This window comes from Suncus etruscus, chromosome 9 (assembly GCF_024139225.1).
Source record: "Suncus etruscus isolate mSunEtr1 chromosome 9, mSunEtr1.pri.cur, whole genome shotgun sequence".
NCBI lineage: Eukaryota > Metazoa > Chordata > Mammalia > Eulipotyphla > Soricidae > Suncus > Suncus etruscus.
In genome coordinates, this window is record NC_064856.1 from 59,318,181 (window position 1) to 59,334,899 (window position 16,719).

General features: G+C 44.1%; 1 non-coding gene and 1 pseudogene across 1 annotated transcript; one reads left to right on the forward strand and one right to left on the reverse strand.

Moving 5' to 3' along the window:
- Window positions 1-808: 808 nt before the first annotated feature.
- On the reverse strand, window positions 809-910 carry LOC126019958 (U6 spliceosomal RNA). Its single transcript, XR_007499559.1, has one exon. It is a non-coding gene; the product is annotated as a U6 spliceosomal RNA (small nuclear RNA).
- Window positions 911-6,127: 5,217 nt separating this feature from the next.
- On the forward strand, window positions 6,128-6,264 carry LOC126019542 (uncharacterized; annotated as a pseudogene).
- The last annotated feature ends 10,455 nt before the right edge of the window (window positions 6,265-16,719 follow it).

Sequence of the window (16,719 nt, forward strand, 5' to 3'; positions counted from 1 at the left end):
ATTGACTTTTGTTTGTTTGATTTTGGCTATGCCAGGGTTCACACTGAGGACCTTACACTTGCAAGACAAGTATTCTACTGCTCAGCTACATCCCTGGCTCTAAAACATTGATTGTTTATTGATTAATTTTTAGTTCACATTCATTATATTTTGAGATTAAAGGAAAATGTACCTGATACTCTTAATGGTTTTTATTATAAATATTTAATATGGGGCCCGGAGAGATGGCACAGCGGTGTTTGCCTTGCAAACAGCCGATCCAGGACCTAAGGTGGTTGGTTCAAATGCCGGTGTCCCATATGGTCCTGCCAGGAGCTATTTCTGAGCAGATAGCCAGGAGTAACCCCTGAGCACTGCCAGGTGTGGCCCCAAAATAATTTTAATATTTTATGTCATGTATATTACATTTTTACAAAAAAAAAATGTGGTTTATGGGGCCGGAGAGATAGCATGGAGGTAAGGCGTTTGCCTTTCATGCAGGAGGTCATCGGTTCGAATCCCGGTGTCCCATATGGTCCCCCGTGCCTGCCAGGAGCAATTTCTGAGCCTGGAGCCAGGAATAACCCCTGAGCACTGCCGGGTGTGACCCAAAACCCCCCCCCCCCCCCAAAAAAATGTGGTTTAAACCAGGGAGATAGTGGCTCAGAAGGCTGGAGCACATGCTTTACTTATAAAAGACCACAGTTTATCTCAGGCACTTCATGGTTCCCTGAGCATAGCTAGGGGTGATCCCACCTACTACTAAGCATTTTTGGATGTGCCTCACCCCCAAGATACCTTTAGGATTAGGTGAACATAATAGCATTTTTTTTAATTGGAACGCTTCACGAATTTGTGTGTCATCCTTGTGCAGGGTCCATGCTAATCTCTATTGTTCCAATTTTAGTGTATGTGCTGCCGGAGTGAGCACAAACATAATAGAATTAAAGCTTCCTACTTTGAACTCGGTCAGAAAACAGCTTTAAAGTGGGGAGTGTTTTTTTTTTTTTTTTTCAAATTGTTGTGAGTTGGTGACAATAGTATTAATGTTTTTGCTTTTACTATACAAAGTTACTGCACCTTCACCACCACCAGAGTGCCAAAGAGATCTTAAACTCATTAAACTAGTTTAGATTTATTTTTAAGAACTGAAAGCATGGACCCGGAGAGATAGCACAGCGGTGTTTGCCTTGCAAGCAGCCGATCCAGGACCTAAGGTGGTTGGTTTGAATCCCGGTGTCCCATATGGTCCCTTGTGCCTGCCAGGAGCTATTTGTGAGCAGACAGCCAGGAGTAACCCCTGAGCGCCGATGGGTGTGTCCCAAAAACCAAAACAAACAAAAAAAACCCAAAAAAACTGAAAGCATTAATTTGACAAATTGTGCTAATTCTTTTTTTTTTTTTTTTTTTTGGTTTTTGGGCCACACCTAGTGGCGCTCAGGGGTTACTCCTGGCTGTCTGCTCAGAAATAGCTCCTGGCAGGCACGGGGGACCATATGGGACACCTGAAGGGATTCAAACCAACCACCTTAGGTCCTGGGTCGGCTGCTTGCAAGGCAAACGCGGCTGTGCTATCTCTCCAGCCCCTAAGTTGTGCTAATTCTTTTTTTTTTTCTTCTTTTTTTTTTTTGGGCTACACCTGGTAACACTCAGGGGTTACTCCTGGCTATGCGCTCAGAAGTCGCTCCTGGCTTGGGGGACGCAGGGGAATCAAACCGTGGTCTGTTCTAGACTAGCCCTGGCAAGGCAGACACCTTACCTCTAGCGCCACCGCGCCGGCCCCAAATTGTGCTAATTCTTTGTGACATCTTTTGTTTTGGGGTCCATAGCTGTGCTCAGGACTTATTCCTGGCTCTGTAATCAGAGATCATACTTAGCTGGCTTAGGCGGGAACCATGTGGGATGCTGGGTATCAATCCCAGGACAATTATATGCAAAGCAATCACCTTATCTGCTGTGCTATATTCTGGCCCCATTGACATTTTCTGGTGTAGATTAATGACTGTTGAGCATATACAAATGAATGTAGCAGAATCATGTGCTTTTTTGGGGTTTTTTTTATAAGTACATGATTTTCCTTGATTAGGGTATTTTTCCTGCTATAAATAACAAGCAATCCTTTTTCCTTTAAGCCAGTGGCATCGTAATGCACAGTTTAGGGTGTGAAAAGATTTTGCAAAATTAGATAAAAAAATAAACAATAACATGACTGAAACCCAAACACAATCATGTATGTAATCAAGGTGTTTAAATAAAAAAAAAAAAAGATAGTGACAAAAAAAAAAAAAAAAAAGAAAAAAATAAACAATACAGTAAAAAAAAAAAAAAACCTAGATGTGATATAGGCTTGAACAGGTGACATTGGTTTTAATGAGAATTTTAATTTGGGGGCTGGAAAGATAGCACAGCGGTAGGGCACTTGCCTTGCATGCTGTGTACCTAGAATGGACCTGGGTTCGATTCCTGGCATCTCATATGGTCCCCTGAGCCTCCCTTCCTGAGCATAGAGCCAGGAAGGACCCCACCCACCCACCCAGTGAGGCCAGGTGTGGCCCAAAAACCAAAACAATTTTTTTTAAATCTGGGATGGGGCCTTCCAATTGATGATCAGAAGGCCCTTCTTAGCCAGTCTATAATGTGTAGGCCCTGTAGTTCTGGGATCACAGTTATCAAAAGATTGCTCATGGGCCCGGGCGGTGGCGCTAAAGGTAAGGTGCCTGCCTTACCTGCGCTAGCCTAGGACGGACCGCGGTTCGATCCCCCGGCGTCCCATATGGTCCCCCAAGCCAGGAGCGACTTCTGAGCGCATAGCCAGGAGTAACCCCTGAGCGTCACCGGGTGTGGCCCAAAAACCAAAAAAAAAAAAAAAAAAAAAAAAAAGATTGCTCTTAAGTTAATTGCATTTTTCCCCTAGTGCACTAGCTTCAAAGGAAAAATAAAATATTTTTATAGGTTTTCCATTAAATATTTTGTGCATATTGCTTATTATTTAAGTAGAAAAAATATCTGGTATGTAGTAAGGAAATTCTTATGGGGTGGAATACTATAGCAGGCAGGATGCTTGCCTTGCACATGGCTGATCCAGTTTCCATTTCCAGCATCCCATACAGTTTTCTAGCTCTCTAGAAGTGATCCCTGGGTGGAGAGCCAGGAGTAAGCCTTAAGCACAGCTGGGTGTAGCCCCAAAACCAAAAATAAAGAAGAGGGTCTGGAGAGAGCAGTAAGGTGTTTGCCTTGCATGCAGCCGACCCAAGGACAGGTGATGGTTTGAATCCGGGCATCACATATCACCCCAAGCCATCCAGGAGCAATTCTGAGTGCAGAGCCAGGAATAACCCCCGAGCGCTGCCAGGTGTGACCCCAAAACTAAAATAAATAAAGGGAATTCTTAAATCGTGTAAAACTGATAAAGGAGTTGGGTTCATAATTATATAGGTAATTTAGGCTGTAGAGCAGTAAGAAAGTTCAGGGCAAGAGAAAGAGTACAACGGGTAGGGCCTTGCACTTGGCCCACCCAGGTTTGATTCTCAGCATCCCATAAGGTCCCATGAGCCCTGCTCAGAGTAAATCCTTAGCATTCATTGTCAGGTGTGACCCAAAAATAAAATTGAACAAACAAAAAAGTCTTTAGAGAGAGACCCATGTAAACATGATGACAATAAAATGTATTAAGTGCTCTATATTGAAGTGATCCTATAAAATAATGTTGGTTTTTTTTTTTGTTTTGTTTTGTTTTGTTTTGTTTTGTTTTTGGGCCACACCCAGCGGTGCTCAGGGGTTACACCTGGCTGTCTGCTCAGAAATAGCTCCTGGCAGGCACGGGGGACCATATGGGACATCGGGATTCGAACCAACCACCTTTGGTCCTGGATCAGCTGATTGCAAGGCAAACGCCGCTGTGCCATCTCTCCAGGCCCTATTTGTGAAATTTTTAAAGGCCAATTAAAGCAACAAGGAGGATGGATCCAAAAGAATTTTGCAAGTGTTTTGGATATTGTGAAAATCATAAGTGAAGCCTGACAACTAGCAATTTGGAGGAAATTGCCTCATTCAGTATTTTGAAGGCATTTGTATAACTGTAAAACAAACAAACAAAAAAAAAAAAAACCATCACTGAAACTGACATTGCAGAGTGAGTGAATCTAGAAGTTTCCCATGCAAATATGATTGTACTGTTAGAAATTTATCAGAAGCTCAAGCAAAGTAGATTTTTTATGAATTTTTGTAAAAAGTGGAAGGGTAAGACATATTGTCCCTCTCCCAACATTTAGCTTTCAAAAACTTTGAAAGGCATTCATTTGAATATCACCAACTTTATTTTCCTTTGTAGCAGATGAACATACTTTTCAATGCAATTCAAAGGCCTCTAGAAATAAGGAAAAACATCTACATATGCACTAGAACAATTTACCAGGAAAAGATTGCATGTTGTGTCCAAAAGTCATTAAATTAAGAATCTATGGGAGGGGGGTGGAGAGATAGCATGGAGGTAAGTAAGGCTCTTGCCTTTCATGCAGAAGGATGGTGGTTCGAATCCCGGTATCCCAGGAGTAACCCCTGAGCGCTGCTGGATGTGAGCGTTGCTGGGTGTGACCCAAAAAATAAAAATAAAAAAAAACTTCAAAGGAACATTTATATTTATAGTTAATATTTTATATGGTTAATAAATACTTTGAAGAGCATTAATTATCTTAAGTTTTAATGTAGTTTTTTTTTTTTTTGACACAACTGATGTTGCTCAAGGGTTATTCCTTGCTCTCTGCTTAGGGATCATTTTGAACCAGAAATGGATTATATGGGATACCAAAAATTGAACCTGTGCTGGCCACATGCAAGGCACGTGCTCTACCCATTATTATCTCTCCAGCCCTAAAATTTGACACTCTTTGTTGGTTTGTTGGTTTGTTTTTGTTTGGTTTTTGGGTCACACCTGGCAGCACTCAGGGGTTACTCCTGGCTCTATGCTCAGAAATCGCTCCTGGCAAACTCGGGGGACTATACGGGATGCCAGGATTCAAACCACCATCCTTCTGCATGCAAGGCAAATGCCCTACCTCCATGATAACTCTCCAGCCCCAAAATTTGACAGTCTTAGACAAATTACGAATTACGCATTTAGAAGCCTAGAATTATTATTGCCCTAATCCATTTATTATAATCCATTATGCAATAAGAACACAGAGGCTTTCTGTAGATGACTCCATTTAGAATGATTATCCAGAAGGAGAGAGTTCCTTTTCCTTTGCACATTAAGACTTAAGAATCGGGGCCAGAGAGATAGCATGGAGGTAAGGCGTTTGCTTTTCATGCAGGAGGTCATCGGTTTGAATCCCGGCTCTCCATATGGTCCCCCGTGCCTGCCAGGAGCAATTTCTGAGCCTGGAGCCAGGAATAACCCCTGAGCACTGCCGGGTGTGACCCAAAAACCACACACAAGTAAATTCGGGGCCGGGAAGGTGGCGCTAGAGGTAAGGGTGTCTACCTTGCAAGCGCTAGCGTAGGACGGACAGCGGTTCGATCCCCTGACGTCCCATATGGTCCCCCCAAGCCAGGAGCAATTTCTGAGCGCTTAGCCAGGAGTAATCCCTGAGCGTCAAACGGGTGTGGCCCAAAAACCAAGAAAAAAAAAAAAAAGAGAAAAAAAAGAGGGGCCGGAGAGATAGCATGGAGGTAAGGCATTTACCTTACATGCAGAAGGTCATCGGTTGGAATCCCGGCGTCCCATATGGTCCCCCGAGCCTGCCAGGAGCGATTTCTGAGCACGGAGCCAGGAAAAACCCCTGAGCACTGCCGGGTGTGACCCAAAAACCACACACACACAAAAAAAAAAAAATCAGTTAAGTTCAATCAATAACTAAGGAGCTCAGTATAATATTATTATTTATTTTTATTTTTTGTTTTTTGGGTCACACCTGGCAGCGCTCAGGGGTCATTCCTGGCTCTACGCTCAGAAGTCGCTCCCCACAGGCTCGGGGGGACCATATGGGATGCCGGGATTCGAACCAGCGTTCTTCTGCATGTAAGGCAAACTCGTTACCTCCATGCTATCTCTTCGGCCCACAGGAGCTCAGTATAATAAATGGGAGAATTCCAACTCATAATTGCAAAGAATCATGCTTTATTTACATACATAAAAGCTGTAGACAGGATCATTTCTCATCCTTTTGGCTAAGACCAAGTGTAGTATCTGTTCTTATCAGTTTTAATATCTGATACATCCTCTATCCTAGGACAATATATTAAATAGATTTTTTGGAGCAGGGAGTTGGAATAGAAAGAAGCTTTGCGGGGCCGGAGAGATAGCATGAAGGTAAGGCGTTTGCCTTTCATGCAGAAGGTCATCGGTTCGAATCCCGGCGTCCTATATGGTCCCCTGTGCTTGCCAGGAGCAATTTCTGAGCATGGAGCCAGGAATAACCCCTGAGCACTGCCGGGTGAGACCCAAAAACCAAAACCAAAACAAAAAAAAAAAAAAAAAAGAAAAGAAAAAGAAAGAAGCTTTGCAGGGCCCGAGAGATAGCATGGAGGTAAGGCATTTGCCTTGCATGCAGAAAGTCAGTGGTTCAAATCCTGGCATTCCATATGGCAGGAGTCTCAAACTCAATTTACCTGGGGGCAGCAGGAGGCAAAGTCGAGGTGAGGCAGGGCTGTATAAGGGATTTCACCAAAAAAAGTCCTCAAACGTCATTATTAACAGTTTTAATTATTTCTTCTGAACATGAATAGAACATTAAGTGAAGATCAGTTCTTCTGAACATGGCATCTTTTGCCTATTCCTTGCTGCCAGAGACTTGACAGTGCTTCTTCTCATAAATCTGAACCACATTTGGCTTTAGAGAGAAAGCAGTTGAGACCCTCAGTATGGCTTGAAAATGATCATCATTAAGTCTAGAACTGTACTTTGACTTATTGAAGTTCAATGTGGAGAATAACTTCACACAAATATGTGCTCCCAAAAAGGCACATGGTGCACTTGAACATTCGGGAAAGCTCAGGGAAGCTGGGGGGCAATTCAAAAATTGCCCATGCATGTCTGCTTTTCCACTAATCTCCCTGAACTTGGCTTTGAGATCAGAGTTGCATTGCAGGTCAATGAGCTCCTTTTGAAGCACAGGAGGGGCATCTTGCACATCAAACGAAAAGGGGTCTAACAAAAATTTGGAAAGTAGCTCTGTGCTTTTTGAAGTCTGCAAATCTGTGATCAAATTCCTTCTCTAGCTTAAAAATAGCATCAACATATTTCTCACCACTGAATGGTATGCCTGCATCCACAAGTTCCTTGCATGCTGGGAAATGGCAAAGGTTTGCTGAGAGAGCTGGGATTTCCATAACACAAGTTTTGTGGAGAATGCTCTCACGTTGTCATAGGCAGCACTGGTAAGCTGCCCCGGGCCTTGTAACATCTTGTTTAGTACATTCAGCTTATGTGTGATGCCAATTAGAAGAGCTAAATTCATGAGCCATTTGTGATCACTCAACTCAGAAACAGCATTCCCATCCTTCTCCATGAAGGCTTTCACTTCTTCTCTCAACTCAAAAAATCTTTTCAGGACATTTTCCTTGCTGAGCCAACGTACTCGGTGAAATAGAGCACATCTCCATATTCTGACTCCATTTCCTCTAAAAAAGCATGGAACCTCTTGTGCTTTAAGCCCCTAGATCTGATTTGGTTGATGCATTTCACAACAACAGACATCACATAGTTACACGGCAGGCATTTACTGCAAAGGGCCTGCTGATGGATAATGCAGTGAAGAGCAATGGCCTTCTCTACACCCTCCTCTTCAAGTTTTTTTGGAACAAGTGCCACTAGTCCATTTTTCCTCCCTGTCATCAATGGCGCTCCATTGGTTATTATTCCAACAAACCTCTCCCATGGCAAACCTGCATTCTCAATGGCATCACACAGATGCCGAAATATCTCATTAGCGGTGGTCTGGCCATGCATTGAAATTATTGTGAGCAGCTCCTCTGTCAATTCAAAATTGCAATCAACACCACGGACATAAATTGTGAGCTGCGCAGTGTCTGTTATATCTGTGCCCTCGTCAAGAGCAAATGAGTATGCATCAAAACATTTGGCTTTCTCACACAGTTGATGATAAATGTCACTTGATATGTCAGAAATGCGCTCTGTGGGGCCGGAGAGATAGCATGGAGGTAAGGCGTTTGCCTTTCATGCAGGAGGTCATCAGTTCGAATCCCGGCATCCCATATGGTCCCCCGTGCCTGCCAGGAGCAATTTCTGAGCATGGAGCCAGGAATAACCCCTGAGCACTGCCGGGTGTGACCCAAAAACCACAAAAAAAAAAAAAAAAAGAAATGCGCTCTGCCACAGTGTTGGCAGAAAGGCTGATTTTGCTAAACTGACCTTTCTTTTCCGGACAGATAATACTTGCAGCCTGTAACATGCATTTTTAAAAAACTCTCCTGTGAATGGTTTCCCTGCCTTAGTAATCATCGCACTAACCATGCAACTAGCTTCGACTGATGCAACATTCTCTTTGGTTGCTTTCCTGAAGAAATCTTGTTGCCTCATTAGACATGCTTTAAGACTGGCCACCCGCTTGGCTCTCTCATTTCCTTGACATTTTGCACATTCTTCAGCATGTTTAGTTGAATAATGGCATTTCAAGTTGTATTCCTTGTGCACTGCAACTTTCTCTGAGCAAATAAGACATGTGGGGATGCCCCTGTGCTCAACAAAGAAATACTGCGTCTCCCACTTTTTCTGAAATTGTCTGTGCTCGTCATCAATCTTTCTCTTCACTGCAGGCTTTGATGAAGTCATGATGAAGGTATGACAAAATCTAATTCTGTAATAAACTTCTCTCCCTTAGGCCTCCGATAATGCAAGGGACAGCGGGCAGGAGCAGTGGAAATGACGTCTGCGCTAGGCGCAAAGTATTCGCGATTATTCGCTTACTGAATATTCGCAATAAAAAATCGCATTGGTAAGAAAAAATCGCAAAAAATCGCATTAAACATTTGCATACCGGGGCTGGAGAGATAGCATGGAGGTAAAGCGTTTGCCTTTCATGCAAGAGGTCATCGGTTCGAATCCCAGCGTCCCATATGGTCCCCTGTGCCTGCCAGGAGCAATTTCTGAGCATGGAGCCAGGAGTAACCCCTGAGCACTGCCGGGTGTGACCCAAAAACCACAAAAAAAAACAAACAAACAAAAAACATTTGCATACCCTGAACGGAACTGCTCGGGGTATGCGAATGTTTAATATGAGTTTTTTCTTACTAATGCGATTTTTATTGGGGTTATTCGATAAGCGAATAATCGCGAATACTGTGATATTTGAAGGCCGGCCACCAACGGCCCGCGGGCCGCGAGTTTGAGACCCCTGCCCTAGTCCTTTTAGACCCAGTAGTACTAGGGCTCTTCTGGGGATCATGTTTAGGTGGGGATTGATCCTGAGTCTCTTGCTTCCAAAGGGTACTTCAGTCTCCTTTTGTTTTTGTTTTGTTGCCACACCCTGCGGTGCTGGGCTTTACTTCTGCCTCTGCACTCAGAAAATACTCCTGGTAGGGTCAGGGGACCATATGGGATGCGGGAAAATTTGATTTCGGTCAGCTGTATGCAAGGTAAATGCCCTACCCACTATCACTCTGGTCCCTTCAGGCTCCTTTTTTTTTTTTTTTTGCTTTGTTTAGTTTTGGGGTGGGCCACCAGGCTGTGCTGGAAGATCACTCCTGGTAGTGCTCAGGGACTGTATATGGTACTGGGGATCGAATCCTGATCAGCCACATGGCAGGGCAAACACCATCTCCATTGTACTATGGTTTTAGCCGCATGCTTTCTGTTTTGAAAAAGCTTTTTTGTTTTTTGGATCACATCCACTGTGCTCATGGCTTACTCCTGGCAGGACTCAGAGATGCTAGGGTAGGGATTGTGCTATCTTCCTGGCTCTTTAAAAAACTTTTATATTTTTATTTTTTAATAAATCTTTATTTAAGCACCATGATTACAACATGTTTGTAATTGGGTTTCAGTCATAAACAGTGCAACATTACCACCACCAGTGCCCCCCCCTTTAAAAACCTTTTTTTTTTTTTTTTTTTTTTTTTGGTTTTTGGGCCACACCCTGTGACGCTCAGGGGTTACTCCTGGCTATGCGCTCAGAAGTTGCTCCTGGCTTCTTGGGGGACCATATGGGACGCCGGGGGATCGAACCGCGGTCCATCCTAGGCTAGCGCAGGCAAGGCAGGCACCTTACCTCCAGCGCCACCGCCCGGCCCCTTTTTTTTTTTTGGTTTTTGGGTCACACCAGGCAGTGCTCAGGGGTTATTCCTGGCTCCAGGCTCAGAAATTGCTCCTGGCAGGCACGGGGGACCATATGGGACGCCGGGATTCGAACCGATGACCTCCTGCATGAAAGGCAAACGCTTTACCTCCATGCTATCTCTCCGGCCTAAAAACCTTTTAAGCAATAATTTTTTATTATTTTTTAAAATTTTACCATTTTATTAAAGTTAATTTTTTGTTTGGGGGCCATACCCAGCTGTGCTCTGGACTTACTCTTGGCTCTGTGTTCAGGGTCTCTTGTAGAAAAGCTCAGGGGACCATATGGAGTGTTTGGATTGAACCAAGGTCAGCTACATGCGAAGCAAAAAGCCTACTCAGATCTATGCTACATCTCCAGCCCTTGAGTTTCTTCCTAAAAGTCGACAAAGTGGGGCCAAGCAATAGTCCAGCAGGTAGGGCATTTGCCTTGCATGCAGCTGACCAGGGTTCCATCTTCAGCATCCCATATGGTCCCTGAACCTGCCAGAAGTGATTTCTGATCACAGAGCCAGGAGTAACCCCTGTTTTGGGGTGTCACCCCCCAAAAAAATAAAACAAAATTTAAAAAAGTAGTCAAGAATTTTTGGTTTCTTATACCATATACCAGAGTTTTCACAATGAGTTTTCAAACTAAATAGGTACATAAAAAGTAAAATGATCTAAAGCAGGGGTCTCAAACTCAATTTACCTGGGGGATGCAGGAGGCAAAGTCGGGGTGATCCTTGAGTGCAAAGTCAGTAGTAAGCCTTGAACATTGGAGGGTGTGACCCAAACAACTAAAACAAAACAAAACAAAAAAATTCCTCTAGGGCAGGGCCACAAAATGTACGGAGGGCCGCAAATGGCCCGTGGGCCGTGAGTTTGAGATCCCTGATCTAAAGCTTTATTCAAGTCCACACCTTAGATTACTATATTTCTCTGCTACAGTGGAAGGAAAGAGGAGTTGTGGCAAGAAGGCCCATTTTGCTCGTTAGTCTTCAACTGCATTGCCAGATGTGGTATATGAATTTGGTGGTGGGTTGGGTCACAGCAGGTGGTTATTAGGGGTTGCTCCTGGGTGTGTTTGGAAATCATTCTTGGTCATGCTCGGGAAACTTATGCAGTGCTGGGGATCAAATGGAGGTCAGCAAGCATCTTCACCCCTATTCTGTCTCTGGTCCTTGAGAATAACCTACACATATAAAACCACAGAGTTCACAATTCAGGAGGGGCTTGAAACCCAGAGACTGGAGTTTTCTCAGAGGATATATATGTTAACTTTACAAGATACTCAGTGAGGAAAAAAAAAAAAAACACTCAGTGAGAGATACTGGAATGGGTAGGGCACTTGCCTTGCACACGGCCAATCCAGGTTCAATCCCTGTTACCCCTCTTGGTTTTCTCTAGCCCCACCAGGAGGATCCCTGCAAGCAGAGTCAGGAGTAAGCCTTGAGTACTTCTGGATGTGCCCTCCAAATAAAGAAAACAAATAAAAAAGAGAAAAATGGTTCATATAAGTTATTTAGCCTTTTCCCACCCACAGCTTAATCTCTACATAGCAGAACTATTTTTGAATACAGACAAATGCAAGGCTGTCCTGACCTGGACCCTGCTCCATACTGCATGACCTTGTCAACTGCTTCTCCAAGAGAGCAAGCCAAGTGACAGTAATTCTGACCTGAAATCATCTGTAGAAGAATTCACAGCTGAGCAGCTGCAGACTTTAGGGAGGAAATAGAATTATAAATATTTTCTCATTTACTAATTGCTGAATAAAAGGCATACTTGGGACATTGTGATACATCTTGAATTGGTAATACTGAGACCTGTTCAAGTTTCCTTGAGTAGCATCATCTGACAATGTTAATAGACTCTCTCCTATTTTTCAGGACATAGTGTTTTAGTGAAAAGAAAAAGGGGTTCAAGTTTTAGAGTAGAAAATCCAATTTTAGAACTAGGAAGAAGGCTCAAAGGGCTGGAGTACTTTTTTTTGCATTCTGGAGCCCCAAGTTCAATACCCTGTTCTGCATGGGCACTGGAGCACTGCCAGGAATGATCTCCAGCATGGAATAACCCCCTAGTACTATATGATCCCAAAACAACCATCACCACCATTCCCTCCAGAGAGAGAGAGAGAGAGAGAGAGAGAGAGAGAGAGAGAGAGAGAGAGAGAGAGAGAGAGAGAGGGAGGGAGGGAGAGGGAGAGAGAAAGAGGGAGAGGGAGGGAAGGAGAGAGAGAGAGAGAATATGATTTTGTTTGGGTATGATGCATTTAAAAGACCTGTGGTAACAAGATCCAATAAACAATTGTAAAATAAAGAGATAAGTAAATTCAGTTTGCCCTCTTGAACAGCAGTCTAGTTGGGGTTGTCAACAAGATGAAGAAATTTGTGAGAGAGATGAAAATAGACATCCAAAGAATCAGGAGAAATTGAAGGTGACTGGCTGTGAGCAGCCCCAGGAGAGAAGAATTTCAAAAATGAAGTAGTGGTCCATGTGGGAAGAGGACTAGTGAAATAAGGACTGAAGTATGTCCCTGGTTTAGCAATGTAGAAGGCTCTGATGACATGGAAAGAGCAGGTTTGGTGTAGCAGAGAAAGAATCCAGATGTCAATGATTAGAAATTGGAGCCCTGGCCATGAGATCACAGAGGAATAGGATTTTCCCCATGACTTCTCAGCAGTGTGTGATGACAGAAAGAGGGAAGGATTAGGTTGCAAAAGAGGTGGCTATATAAAGATGACAGAGCTACAAGAATAGGTGGCTGTGCCTGTAGAGTGGAGAATGAGTTTTATCAGACAGTGTGGCACTTCTAAGTGTTGACAGGATCAGTGGAGGTAACAAGTATGACCAAAGGGTGAGTGGTGGATATGGGGGTGGGGAGGGAAAAGAGCTGATAATAAGATTTACAAAGATCACAGATTAAGGTTATAATTTAAAATTGACTTCAGATATACAGCAATTACTCTTCCACTTTTTGGAAGGGCCCAAAAACACATTGTAGAAGGTATTAGCACTCCTGTGTTCATTGTAACACTATTCATAATGGTCAAAATCTGAAAAAAACCCATGTCCAAGAATAGATGATTGGATGAAGAATGTTTATTATTATACAATGGAATAATACTCAATCATAAGAAAAGATGAAGTCATTCAATTTGCTGCTACATGGGTGGATCTAGAGAGTATCATGAATGAAGTTAGTTAGAAGGAGAGGCATAGATACAGAACGATCTCACTCATATAGAATATAAAAAAAACTTCATAAGGATATAGCAAAGCTCTGGGCAACAGATATGAGGAGCAGGGGCCAGAGTAATAGCACAATGGGTAGGGCATTGGCCTTGCACGTAGTGGATCCCTGGCATCCCATATGGTTCCCCAAGCATCATCAGGAATGATTTCTGAGCTCAGAACCAGAAGTAACTCCTGAGCTGGGTATGGCCCAAAAATCAGAAACAAACAAACGAACAAAATGAGGAGCAGGAGAACAGTTGTGGTTGTGGTTGTGGTTGTTCAGTAGGAAACTTGCCACTGGAATGGGGGTGGGGAGATAAATTAGGGAAGGGAACACTAGAACAATAATGGGGGGGGGTAGAAATACCTGCTCTAGAGGCAGGATGGGGAGCGGAAGAGAAACTGGGGAGAGAAGTGGACACTGGTGAAGACGTGTTGGAACACTATGTCTGAAACTTAATAACGAATAACTTTGTAACTATAATTCATGATAATTAAAAATAAAGGCAATAGATGGGAGGCAGAGAACTAGTACAAGCGTAAAGACTCTTGCTTTGCATGAAGCTGACCATGGTTTTCTTTTTTTTTTTTTTTGGTTTTTGGGCCACAACCGTTTGATGCTCAGGGGTTACTCCTGGGTATGAGCTCAGAAATCGCCCCTGGCTTGGGGAGACCATATGGGACACCGGGGGATCGAACCGCGGTCCGTCCTACGCTAGCGCTTGTAAGGCAGACACCTTACCTCTAGCGCCACCTTCCCGGCCCCCCATGGTTTTCTTTGTTCTGTTTTGTTTGGGGCCACACATGGCGGCGCTCAGGGGTTACTCCTGGCTCTACTCTCAGAAATCACTCCTGAGGGGCCGGAGGGATTGCACAGCAGTAGGGCGTTTGCCTTGCAAGCAGCCAACCCAGGACCAACGGTGGTTCAAATCCTGGCATCCCATAAGATCCCCCATGCCTGCCAGGAGCGATTTCTGAGCTCAGAGCCAAGAGTAACCCCTGAGCGCTGCTGGGTGTGGCCCAAAAAACAAACAAACAAACAAACAAACAAACAAAATCCACTCCTGGGCAGAAGTGGTAGCACAATGGTAGGATGTTTGCCTTGCATGTGGCTGACCCAGGACATGGGTTCAATCCCCAGCATCCCATATGGTCTCCCAAGCCTGCCAGGAGCGATTTCTGAGGTTGGAGCCAGGAGTGATCCCCTGAGCACTGCCGGATGTGACCCAAAAACTAAAAAAAAAAAAAAAAAAAAGGAATCACTCCTGGAAGGCTCCAGGGACCATAGGGGATGCGGGGGATCGATCCTGGGTCTGTCCCAGTTTGGTCTCGTGCAAGGCAAAAACACCCTACTGGTGTGCTATAGCTCGGGCCCTGACCATGGTTTGATCCCTGATATCACAACTGTTATCCCAAGCACCTTCAGAAGTGATCCCTGAGTACAAAATGAAGAGTAGTCTTTGAACATTGGCAGATATAGCTCTCCCTTTCAAAAAAAAGTGGCGAGGGAGAAAGATCTATTTAAACACCAGTGCACATGAGAGAGAGAGAGAGAGAGAGAGAGAGAGAGAGAGAGAGAGAGAGAGAGAGAGAGAGAGAGAGAGAGAGAGAGGGAGGGAGGGAGGGAGAGAGAGGAGAGAGAGAGGGGAGAGAGAGGGAGGGAGGGAGAGAGAGAGGAGAGAGAGAGGGGAGAGAGAGGGGAGAGAGAGAGAGGGAGGGAGAGGGAGAGAGGGGAGAGAGAGAGAGGGAGGGAGGGGGAGAGAGAGGGAAGAGAGAGAGAGAGAGGGGAGAGAGAGGGGAGAGAGAGAGGGAGGGAGAGAGAGAGGAGAGAGAGAGGGGAGAGAGAGGGAGGGAGAGAGAGGGGAGAGAGAGAGGGAGGGAGAGAGAGGGGAGAGAGAGAGAGAGAGAGAGAGAGAGAGAGAGAGAGAGAGAGAGAGAGAGAGAGAGAGAGAGAGCGCTCAGGGCGGCCTGATACCACTTCTGGTAATTCTTGGCCAACTGGAGCAATAATTCAATCTGAGAATCCAACAATGTGATGCCACTTTGACTTGGGCCCCATGGTGACGAAGACCACCAGGGCCACACCAGGCAATGCAGGGATCAGGTCCAGGGAAATCATGTAGAACTAGGGACTGATCCCTATCACATCTCTCAGGTACTGCATCTCTGCCTCCTCTTCTCATTTCTTTTTCTTCTTTTACAGTTGGGCTTTCATGATCAAATTGCCACACTAAAGGCCAGTGAGGATTTATGTTGCTCAACAGCAAGTCAGTAACTTTTCACCTAACTGTAAAGGCATTTTGTTAGAGTTTTTGCTGATTATATCAGTCCTTTAGGCTTCCCAGATAGTAAAAACCAGAGTTTTACATACATTTTAAAAATATTTTTTATTTAAGTAACATGATTACAGTTGGGTTACAGTCACAAACAGAATACTCCCCTTCACAAGTGTAACATTCCCCTCTCCCCCTTCCCATCCCCTGCCTGTATTTGACAGGCATTCTACTACAACTATTTATTTTTAAGTTCATTAAATTGTATTTTTTTTCCTTAAAGGATAAGAGTAAAAACTATAGTAAAGGTGTGATAGTGGCAATCGCCGTTGTTTGCATAGTTCCAGAAAAATATGGGGAAAACAAAAAAACATCCTTGGCCTGATTATAAAAAGGCCTCACCCCAGAAGTTTATTGGCATAAGACCGACTCTGGGTTCCAGGCTGTCCAACCCGAGTCATTCTCCGTGGTCCTGGTGAAACTTTTTTACACTTTAGCTATCGTTGGTATCACGTTCTTATATTTAAAGATTCTGGATTCTGTGCATTTCTTTCATCTATGTCAGGCTGATGTGGAGCATCCTCTAGTTTCAGCATACCATTAAATGAGGAGCGATCTGCCCTGTAAGCAGGCTGTTGCTGAGTCGTCTGGGTGTTGGGAGCACTCTTTGGAGTAAGTCAATGCCAAAGCAGTGATAGGTCTTCCCTGGTAGAGGCTTGTATCCTGGAAATGTTATAGACAATTGTGGTTGTTTCCATAGATGGTATCCATTGTTTTTAATCTTTATTTTATTTATTGTTTGGAGGCCACATCTAGTGGTGCTCAGTCTTAGGCTTTAATGCTGGCTCTGTGCTAAAAAAAAAATCACTCCTGGAAGGCTCAAGGAACCATATGGGATGCCGGGGATCGAACCATGTTCAAGGCAAATGTCCTATCTGCTGTGCTATCACTCTGGCC